A 12824-nucleotide genomic window follows, 5' to 3' on the forward strand; every position below is an offset into this window, starting at 1 on the left:
TTAGATCGGAAAGGAAAACAACGGAAAAAGAACACACAAGGATCGAATTAAAGATTTAAACAACTTGCAACATTCTCCATGGAAAACAAAAAAAACACAAAAATTCTAGAATTCTACACAGAATAAATAGAATAAACTTACTGGCAGGAATGAAAATGAACTGAAACACATCTCCGAACTCAAATGATGACGAAGAAAGTTTTTTTTTTTTTTTCAACAAACTTAAAGATGTACTGATTGGTTGAGAAATTTTGAAGGCGGAGTAATGGTGAGAAGGAGAATTATCCTTCAATCACAGAGAAGATTATAAAAAAAAAAAAGACGAAGTGATTGGTTTGTTATATTTCCTGTTGAAGGCGGTACTTCCGGTTTAATTTTGCGTTTCAAATACATTACAATGCGTTTCAAATACGATATATATGAAAAGAATATATCTGAAACGCAAAAATTGCCGGAAAAGTTTTTTAAATATATATATCTCAAATTTCATGTTTCATCTTTATAGACAATCGCTCTTTTATTTATTAAGTTGAATTTTAGTACCCACAATTTGTTCAACCTGGCAATCCTCTACGGGAAATATGAAAAGAGTTTTTGGCACAGGACTTCACTCTCGTCTGCACAGGACTCAGGTACTTTAAAATCATAGGTGTCTGAAGAGTATGCTGTTGAGACAGTGCTTACAACAATGGGGCAAAGACGGGATGAGGAAATTTAGTTCCTGAAGGTAGGGAACAGATTAGTCTCCATGTCATTCTCTAGTTTGAATTAGGGTCTAGGCATATGAATAGAACACTGATGGGATTATTAGCTTCTCTTAATTGACAACTCTCTTGTGAATCATAGGAAAATAGTGAGCATAAGAGGAGAGGGAATTTCTGTGCTGAAGACTCTTGTTACAGTTCTGAGAAAAGAGGCTAAATTCGAATGCTCTTAACATGATAAACTTATTATACCCAGGTATGAAAGTTTTTTAAAGTAAAAATAATTTACCACCTTGAAAAGAAATGAATTGTAATTGAAATGTTCTTAGTTATAAGTAATGTAATATAATCATTCTTATGGATTTAAAGACATACAAATATAGAAAATAATCTTTCAATATATAAGAATGAAAAACTTTTTACTTATTCTTATAATTAAAAATAAAATAAGAGAAAATATACAAAAATAGAGAAAAGATGGTAGTACTTTAGATAATTATTAATAGCTTGTGGGAGTTATCTAAATCTAACCTCAACCTGCGTATCCAAGTTTTCGTAATTAATAAGGGGGGGAAGGGAGGGATAAAAGGGATGGGAGGGAATAAAAGGGAGATATATAAGGTAATCATGGGTGTAAAGGAAAAAAGAGAAATGAAATACTTAAAACATTGGGAAAATATACATAATTTAATACCTGAAAATTTAAAAATAAATGGATATTAAAATTATGTCTTTAAATGTTAACGGTCTAAATCATATGATAAAAAGGAAAAAAGCACTATCATTTTTAAAAAGGCAAGATGCAGATATATGCCTTATACAAGAGACCCACCTCTCACATATAGAATCTAATAAGCTAAAAGGAGGCTGGGTCAAACAGTGTTTTTTCTCACCAGCTATAGGGAAAAAAGCAGGTGTTGCTATTTTAATTAATAAAAAATGCTCTGCTTCATTTAAACTAAAAGCTTCAGATATTCATGGAAGATGGATAATGGTGGAAAAGAATATGGGAAATACTACCATGACGTTAATTAATATATACGCCCCTAATTCGAACCAAAATGAATTCTTTAAAACTCTTCAACAACTGATCATACCACTGGCTACTTCAAATCTTATAGTAGCAGGGGACTTCAATGCTGTAATGGATCCTTTATTAGATAAAAACCCAAGTAGAGTTATGAAATCTATGGGACTAGATAATTTGATTCAATCTTGTGATTTAACAGATATATGGAGAATACTTCATTTTGATGGTCGGGAATTTTCTTTCTGTTCTCATGTTCACAATTCCTTTTCAAGAATAGATTATATCGGGGGGCGTGGCTTAGCGCGAGCACGGATGGAGGTGTGATCCTGAAGCTCCTCACCATTCAGGCAATGAAATAAAGAAAAATTTATTTTTCCTTCAAAATAATAGTATATAAATTTATATACGGAAAGCTGAATAAAAGATACAAAACAAAATCCTAAATTGCGATATTTGAAGAAGGGTATGTGCAGACAGGAGACGGAAAAACGGAAAGCCGTTTGAGCTGACGGTTACATAGAATTGAATACAGCGCTGAAGTATGTGCTTATATTCTGATCAAATATAACAAAGAAGCTGAGGGGAATTGAGAAAGTAGTCTGTGATTTCGGATGTTTGGAGAGGCTTGAAAGCAGCGCTGAGACGGAGAGACGAACGTAAACTAAAAAAAAAAAAAAAAAGCTGAAGGGAATCGGTAAGCAGAGAGCTGTCAATGTCGGCGATTTCAATAGACTATGAGATATATGTTAGATTGAGGAAAAGTAAAGAATGAATATGTTCTAACAAAATATAACTAAAGAAAAAAAAAAAAAAAAGCCGAATTACTATATTTAAAGCGAGATTTGTGCGGATGAGAGTCGGGAAGACATAGAACCGTTTGTGCTGGCGGTTTATTGAAGTTTGAATGCAGCGCTGAAACCGCGTGGTATACGTGATTGAACAGTTTGGCGAAATAGAGGAGAAAAGTTTATAGTCTGAACAAATATATACTGAAACATAAAAAGGAAGCTGTTTAAAGTCAGGAAAGTTGAGAACTGTCTGTATTTCAACTGATTCGAAAGACTTTGCAGCAGTACTGATACTGTTGAATGTGAAAGACCAGAATGTGATCTGATCAAATATAGCCAAAAAAAAAAAAAAAAAATATAACCTGAATTGAGGCAGTTGAAGTGAGATAAGTGCAGACAAGAAACGGGAAGGCAGAAAACCATTTGTGATTTTGGCGGTTTCATAGAAATTGAGTGCAGCGTTGAAACCAGCGAAGTACAAGTGAAAGATCAGTATTGATTGGAAAAAATATAAAAAGGAATTTGTGTTCTGACCAGTTATATTGAAAAAAAAAAAAAAAATTATTCTTTGATAAAAAAGGGGATTAAAAAAACAGAGAGAGAGGAGGACTTACATTTCTCTTAGAAATTGGGTGCTGAAGCACTGAAGACAAATAAATGTCAGCTTACTAATAAAAAACAAATACTGAACTGAACTGAATATCAATTTCCTCTGGCAAAGCTGCGATTGGGCTTGTGAGAGAGGAGACAGAAAAAAAAAAGGTTCAACGGAACTTTAAAAAACTGAAACAGCAAGATATTGAGGAATTTGAGAGACGCTGATAAAAAACAGAAGAAAATTGCTTAAAGCTGGTCAAAATAGAAAAAATAACTCTAATAAAGGGTTGCTCTCCTTAATCAGAGCTGCGATTGGGCTTGTAAGAGGAGAGGAAAAAAAAAAAAAGAGTTCCCCTACATCATTGAAAAAGTGAAAATGAGAAAAGAATTTTCAAACTAACATAGGTAAAGGAAAAAGAAAAGAACTTAAAAAGAAAAATTTCTAATTCAAAGATATAACAAAATCTTGGAAGAAAAGAGATTAAAAACCTAAGAATACCAAATCTAAAAGATTTAAATACAAGAAATAATAATAAACAAGGAAAAGAGCACAATAAAATGGCAAGGACTAGACAAAACAAAAATGAGACAGGTACATCTGCAAAAAGACAGAAACAAGAACAAATAACACCAAGTAAAATACCACTTCCTATCGAAGAATCAGACACATTAAGCAAAGCTGAAGTCATGGAAGAATTAAAACAAATCAAACAAATGCTGAAAGAAACTATTACTAATATGTCTGAAATGAAAGAAGAAATTTTAAATATACATAGACAAATGGAAGTCAACAACAAAAGAACAACTGAATTAGAATCAAAAATGGAAATTATAGAATGTGAATCAAAAAGATGTAAAAACGACAACTTGGAATTAAACAAATTAAAAGATCAACTGGAGGATTACGAGAATAGAGGAAGAAGAAAGAACATCAAACTCTTTGGAATACAAGAAAATCTAGAGGGAAAAAATACTATCCTTTTCCTTGAAAATTTAATTCCAAAAATTCTACAATTAGACTTGAAACAAACAATTGAAATTGAAAGGGCACATAGAATCCCAATAAAAAATTCAGAAAATAAAAACAGACCAAGACCAATCATTTTCAAAATGTTGAGATACCAACAAGCACTAGAGATACTAAATGCTGCAAAAAAAGATAAAAACTTAAACTATAAAGGATCAAGATTATGGTTTTTACCAGATTTCGCCAAAAACACAGCAACTAAAAGGAAAAGACTACTAGATATGAGACCTCTACTCAAAGAAAAAGGATTTAAATATGGTCTATACTATCCAGCGAAAATGAGAGTGTCATCTGGAGACAAGTCGTTATATTTTGAGGATCCCGAAAAACTAAAAGAGTTTCTTTCTAAACCAGAACCTATGATATATTAAAAAAATATATTAAAAAGGTTTTGAAGACTCTATGAAAAATTAGGAAATACAACATATCGAAATATTGAAGAAATGGAGGAAAACAATACAAAGAAAAGACAATAATAATTATATGAAAGAAAGAACAGAATATATGAAAATTATTAAATAATACACTGCATATAAGTTTAAAATAATTATATGTTGAAATCATAATACTAAGGAAATACAAATTAACATATTGTTAAATGGAAAATGATACATTAATAAAATGTTATGAAAAATGATTAAATAAATATAAAAGATCAATATAGATAGATAGAAGGGAAATTTGTTTAAACAATTGTATATTGATTGCCTGGAATGGGGAGAATGTTAGGATTATATTTCCAATGTGTATCCTTAAGCAGCCAATGTATTGGGTGGGAAAGGGAGGGATAAGAAGAAAATTTATTAGAATAATTAAGGGAGATACATTAGGGTTTAATATGTGTGTCATAAAGAAAATTTTTTGGTTATTAAATATGAAAGAGGAGAGGAAGAATAAGAAAATGAAAAGTATTAAAATATATAATGTCTTTTAAAATATATTCTATTAATGTCAATGGCCTGAATCATGCATTAGATCATTTATTATATCATTGTCCTTATATTAAAATATTTTGGAATTCAATTTGGCCACAAATTAATAAATTAATGGAAAATCATATTGCAATATCATATGATACAATTTTATTTGGAACAATGATGAGAAAAAAAAGTCAAATTTCACCAGAAAATAATAAACTTTTATTAATTATGACAGGGGTTGCCATTCAACATATAACTAACAATTGGAAAAATTACAACAACCTAAATTATACATTTTGGTGGAATACAATATGCCATGTTTTTAAAATGGAAAGAACAATATCAATACAAAAGGGGACATATAATAAATTTATAAAAATATGGGGGCCATTGACAAAATACTGTAATGATTAAATAATAGAATACTTTTTCTTCCTTTCTTCTTTTAGAGATCTTCTTATGACACACATATAGGGGGGGTAAGGAAAACAATTTAAATATAATATATTATAATATATGATACAAAAAGTAACAAATGATTAAGAGATAATAGAAGGGTGGGGGGAGGGAAAATGAATAAAATTTATACAGAATATATTGCAGTAGATATAAATATGATATTGAATAATTATCAATTGTATTCAAACATGTTATATACTTTTATAGAATTTGAAAAAATTATATTAAAGTGATGAAGGGGTGGGGGGAGGGTGAAGGGGAAAATCAAATTCAGACATACATTGTGATAGATATAAAAGTGATACCATGCATGTATCAAATATATTTTATTATTATGTACACTTTTTATGAAATTTAAAAATAAAAATATAATGGAAAAAAAAAAAAAAGAATAGATTATATCTTTACTTCAAATCATCTTGCACATCAAGTGATACAAGCAGCCATTGATCCAATTATTCTATCTGATCATGGTGGAGTGTGGATCAAAATTAAAACTACAGATCAAAATAATAACAGACCAATTTGGAAAATGGATAATACACTGTTGGTTGACCAAAACTTTTGTGAAAATCTTCTAACAAAAATGAAAGAATTTTTTCAAATAAATGATAATGATGATATTAACAGAGAAACTTTATGGGATGCTTTTAAAGCATCAATTAGAGGACAAATAATTTCTTATTCGGCTTTTCTAAAAAAACAAATTAAAAAACAATTTTTAATCTTAGAAAAAGAGATAAAAAATTTAGAATCAAAACTTATAGAAAAATGGGAATATTCTATTCAACAAGAATTATTAAAATTAAAAGGTAAATATAATGAGATCTCATCTAAGATGATTAGGAAAGATTTATTTTCTCAACAAACATTGTACTATGGTAATTCAAACAAATCAGGAAGAATATTGGCAAACTATCTTAAAGCGAAAAAAAGAAAAACGAAATTAATAGCAATAAAAGATGAAAATGGAAATACATATACACAAATTGAACCTATTTTAAAACAATTCTTAAAATTTTATAAATCTCTTTATTCTTCCGAAAATTATCTAAATAAAGAAAAAGATGGTTCTGAATTTTTAAAAATGTTAGAGGGTCCAAAAATTCCTGAACATATAAAACGAAGTTTGGAAGAACCAATATCACTAAAAGAATTAGGAACAGCTTTGAAGTCCCTTAGAGTTGGATCCGCTCCAGGTGGTGATGGATATACAGTGGAATTTTATAAAACATTTCAAAATTTTTTATTACCCTATTTATTAAATCTTTATCAATATCAGCTCAATAAAGGTTGTATTAAAGGCACTATAGCAGAATCTTTGACTATTGTTTTGCCAAAGTCCAATAAAGATCCCACTTTGGTCTCAAACTATAGACCAATATCTTTAATAAATGTAGATGGAAAATTATTAGCAAAAATACTTGCGCTAAGATTAGCTAAAGCTCTCCCCCATATAATAGGTATGCATCAAACAGGATTCGTTGCTCAAAGACATTCATCTCACAATACCAGATTAACATTCCATATGTTATATTTGACAAAGAAAATGAATGAACCTACTTTTGCAATTTCATTAGACGCAGAAAAGGCCTTTGATAGAGTAGAATGGCCTTTTATGTATCAAGCAATGGAATGGTTTGGTATAGGTCCTGGATTTATACAAATGATACAAACAATGTATAGCTCCCCTTCTGCTAGATTATATATTAATAATACGTTTTCAGAAAAATTTAATCTACAGAGAGGAGTTAGACAAGGATGTCCCTTGTCCCCTTTGCTGTTTGATATTGTTTTAGAACCCTTAATATTAGCCATCCAACAAGCTAAGGAGATACAGGGTATACCTCATTCAGATAAAGAATATAAGATATCTGCTTATGCAGATGATTTATTACTATATCTGAAGAATCCAGAATCCACCATTCCACATCTACTTGAATTGATTGAGAAATTTGGAAATTTTTCAGGATATAAAATTAATTGGAATAAATCAGAGATTCTTCCACTAAATATACATTGTACAAAAGGTTTATTTGATACATTCCCTTTTGTTTGGAAGGAAGACTATATTAAATATCTTGGAATTTTGATAACAAAAACAGTAGATGAAACAATGAAAATTAATGAAAAATGCTTATTACAAAAAATAATAGAAATGTGTGAGCAATGGAATCCTTTGCATTTATCTTGGTGGGGAAGAGTACAAACTGTAAAAATGATGATTTTACCGATAGTATGTTACCAAATGGGGATGATACCAGTTTTTTTTCAAGATTCGTTTTATACAAAAATAAATAGGACTTTGACAAAATTTATATGGCTTAATAAAAAACCAAGAATTGCTCTAGCGTCATTACAAAGACCAATTAAGGAGGGAGGGGTAAATTTTCCCAACTTTTATAGGTATCATCAAGCCTATATCTTACGTCATGGTATGTATTGGATCCTCCCAGAACCCACAGATAATATTCCAGACTGGTTTTGGCTAGAATGGAGGCTTATGTTTCCATTACGTCTTAATCATGTAATTAGTATCAAAATGCCAAGGTTATACAAAGATCATAAAATATTTATGGATACCTGGAAAACTTTAAAATACATAAGTAATCTTACTCAAATTCCAATTAGTAAATCAACCAACCAAACTATATGGCTAAACCCCAAGATCAAAATTGGCGGTTTTAAAGTCATCTGGAAACATTGGATGATAGCAGGCATTCGCACTTTGGATGATGTAATTAAAAATGATAAATTGCTGGAGTTTTCACAATTGCAACAAAAATTTGGTCTCAATAAAACACAATATTTTAAATGGTTGCAATTGAAGCAATCTATTCAGAAAGGGTTCCCTGAATGGAAAGATCTCCCTAAATATCACAGTTTGGAATTCTTATGTTTCCAGATGGACTCAATAGGTCACAAAGCCGCACAGTGGTATAAATTAATATCCGGATATATAAATAAAAAACCAAAAAATGGTCTTAGAGACATTTGGAGCATTGAGATAAAACACCAAATTAGTGCATCTCAATGGCCACGACTTTGGTCTTGGAGGCTAAAATGTACGGTGTCAGCATCTATGAGACAAACTTGGTTTTTTCTTCTTCATAGAGCTTTTTGGACCCCTACTCGTTTACAAAAAATAGATAGTTCAAGATCTAATAGATGCTGGCACTGTCATATTGAAATTGGGACATTAGATCATCTTTTATTCTTTTGTCCATTTATCCTATCATTCTGGAAATCAATTTGGCCCCAAATTAATAGAATGTTAGAAAATCCGGTAGCCTTGACATATGATACTATATTATTTGGAACAACCATGAGAGCAAAAAGCCAAATTTCATCTAGTAATAACAAACTTTTATTTATTTTAACTGGAATTGCAATACAACAAATTACATCCAATTGGAAACAACATGATAGATTGAATTATATGTTCTGGTGGAATTCGGTATGCCACATATACAAAATGGAACTCGCTATTGCAACACACAAAGGATACATGAATAAATTTCAAAAAATATGGGGACCATTAACCGATTTTTGTAAAGAAGGATAATTTTTCCTATAAATAAAACTTGGAAATATCTGAAGACCGTTAACATGATTTCTCTAATGAACTTTTCCCATGATAAGATAATTGTAAAGAGGGGAACGGGGTGGGCTTTTCAATTTTGATTATTACAAACTAAATTAATATTTAAAGAATGTACAATAAAATTGATTTATGTATTATTGGTTGGGAAGGAGGGAGGGACAAGGGATTATTATATTAATGTTAAACTTGATATTAATATATGAGTTAGTCAAGTGTGTATTTAAGTTTCTATTGAGTTTATTTGTAACACTTGTTGTAACAAAAAAAAATGAATAAAGATTTAAAAAACAGGCTAGATGTACCGGAGATACAAGCTGGCTTCTTCAAGCTGCTTTCTTCTGCAATTCAAATCCTGCATTGAATACGCTCATACCGCAGACCTTGCTTTTGGGAAATGGACTTTTAACAAAGTATGTTAAATAATGTAAGATATATTGTGATACATTATAAAATTAAAAATATGCTACTTTGCGTTTTCTTCATCCCACCCCCTCTCTGATTACTTTTGCATGCTAATTTTTCTAGGTTCCTAGCTTCAGTCTTAAATATTCACAGATCCAGGCCAGTCACACCTGAGACTCTAGCTGGCTTTATCTTCAAGCAACTTCCAAGTGCAATTGCACTCCTGCATTGAATAAGCTCTTACTTCAGACCTTGCTGTTGTGAAATAGACTTTAAACAAAGTATGTACAATTAATATACAATACATTGTGATACACTATAAAATTCAAAATATGATACTTTGTGTTTCCTTCATTCCATCCATTTCTCTGAATACTTTTACATGCTAATTTTTCCAGGTTCCTGCTTCCCATCTTCAACATACACAGAGCCAGGCTAGATGCACCGGAGACACAAGCTGGCTTCTTCAAGCTGCTTACTTCTGTAATTGCTCTCCTGCATTGAATACGCTCTTACTTCAGACCTTGATTTTGTGAAATAGACCTTTAACAAGTATGTAAAATTAACCAATGATGCATTTTGAAATACTGTAAAAATTCAAAATATGCTACTTTTTGTTTCCTTCATTCCATCCATTTCTCTGATTACTTTTACATGCTAATTTTTCCAGGTTCCTGCCTCCCATCTTCAGCATACACAGAGCCAGGCCAGATGCACCGGAGACACAAGCTGGCTTCTTCAAGCTGCTTACTTCTGCAATTCCAATCCTGCATTGAATACGCTCATACCGCAGACCTTGCTTTTGGGAAATGGACTTTTAACAAAGTATGTTAAAATAATGTAAGATATATTGTGATACACTATAAAATTCAAAATATGCTACTTTGTGTTTCCTTCATCCCACCCCCTCTCTGATTACTTTTGCATGCTAATTTTTCTAGGTTCCTAGCTTCAGTCTTAAATTTTCACAGATCCAGGCCAGTCACACCTGAGACTCTAGCTGGCTTTATCTTCAAGCAACTTCCAAGTGCAATTGCACTCCTGCATTGAATAAGCTCTTACTTCAGACCTTGATGTTGCGAAATAGACTTTAAACAAAGTATGTACAATTAATATACAATCCATTGTGATACACTATAAAATTCAAAATATGATACTTTGTGTTTCCTTCATTCCATCCATTTCTCTGATTACTTTTACATGCTAATTTTTCCAGGTTCCTATCTCCCATCTTCAACATAAACAGAGCCAGGCCAGATGCACCGGAGACACAAGCGTGCTTCTTCAAGCTGCTTACTTCTTCAATTGCACTCCTGAATTGAATACTCTCTTACTTCAGACCTTGATTTTGGGAAATGGACTTTTAACAAGTATGTAACATTAATCTCTGATGCATTTTGAAACACTGTAAAAATTCAAAATATGATACTTTGTGTTTCCTTCATTCCATCCATTTCTCTGAATACTTTTACATGCTAATTTTTCCAGGTTCCTATCTCCCATCTTCAACATAAACAGAGCCAGGCCAGATGCACCGGAGACACAAGCTGGCTTCTTCAAGCTGCTTTCTTCTTCAATTCCAATCCTGCATTGAATACGCTCATACTTCAGACCTTGCTTTTGGGAAATGGACTTTTAACAAAATATTTTAAATTAATATAAGATATATTGTGATACATTATAAAATTAAAAATATGCTACTTTGCGTTTTCTTCATCCCACCCCCTCTCTGATTACTTTTGCATGCTAATTTTTCTAGGTTCCTAGCTTCAGTCTTAAATATTCACAGATCCAGGCCAGTCACACCTGAGACTCTAGCTGGCTTTATCTTCAAGCAACTTCCAAGTGCAATTGCACTCCTGCATTGAATAAGCTCTTACTTCAGACCTTGCTGTTGTGAAATAGACTTTAAACAAAGTATGTACAATTAATATACAATACATTGTGATACACTATAAAATTCAAAATATGATACTTTGTGTTTCCTTCATTCCATCCATTTCTCTGAATACTTTTACATGCTAATTTTTCCAGGTTCCTGCTTCCCATCTTCAGCATACACAGAGCCAGGCTAGATGTACCGGAGATACAAGCTGGCTTCTTCAAGCTGCTTTCTTCTGCAATTCAAATCCTGCATTGAATACGCTCATACCGCAGACCTTGCTTTTGGGAAATGGACTTTTAACAAAGTATGTTAAAATAATGTAAGATATATTGTGATACACTATAAAATTCAAAATATGCTACTTTGTGTTTCCTTCATCCCACCCCCTCTCTGATTAGTTTTGCATGCTAATTTTTCTAGGTTCCTAGCTTCAGTCCTAAATATTCACAGATCCAGGCCAGTCGAACCTGAGACTCTAGCTGCCTTTATCTTCAAGCAACTTCCAACTGCAATTGCACTCCTGCATTGAGTACGCTCTTACTTCAGACCTTGCTGTTGCGAGATAAACTTTAAACAAAGTATGTACAATTAGCATTGTGATAAACTATAAAATTCAAAATATGCTACTTTTTATTTCCTTCATTCCATCCATTTCTCTGATTACTTTTACATGCTAATTTTTCCAGGTTCCTGCCTCCCATCTTCAGCATACACAGAGCCAGGCCAGATGCACCGGAGAAACAAGCTGGCTTCTTCAAGCTGCTTTCTTCTGCAATTCCAATCCTGCATTGAATACGCTCATACTTCAGACCTTGCTTTTGGGAAATGGACTTTTAACAAAATATTTTAAATTAATGTAAGATATATTGTGATACATTATAAAATTAAAAATATGCTACTTTGCGTTTTCTTCATCCCACCCCCTCTCTGATTACTTTTGCATGCTAATTTTTCTAGGTTCCTAGCTTCAGTCTTAAATATTCACAGATCCAGGCCAGTCACACCTGAGACTCTAGCTGGCTTTATCTTCAAGCAACTTCCAAGTGCAATTGCACTCCTGCATTTAAGCTCTTACTTCAGACCTTGCTGTTGCGAAATAGACTTTAAACAAAGTATGTACAATTAATATACAATACATTGTGATACACTATAAAATTCAAAATATGATACTTTGTGTTTCCTTCATTCCATCCATTTCTCTGAATACTTTTACATGCTAATTTTTCCAGGTTCCTGCTTCCCATCTTCAGCATACACAGAGCCAGGCTAGATGTACCGGAGATACAAGCTGGCTTCTTCAAGCTGCTTTCTTCTGCAATTCAAATCCTGTATTGAATACGCTCATACCTCAGACCTTGCTTTTGGGAAATGGACTTTTAACAAAGTATGTTAAATAATGTAAGATATA

Source organism: Geotrypetes seraphini, chromosome 8 (assembly GCF_902459505.1).
Source record: "Geotrypetes seraphini chromosome 8, aGeoSer1.1, whole genome shotgun sequence".
NCBI classification, from domain to species: Eukaryota; Metazoa; Chordata; class Amphibia; order Gymnophiona; family Dermophiidae; genus Geotrypetes; species Geotrypetes seraphini.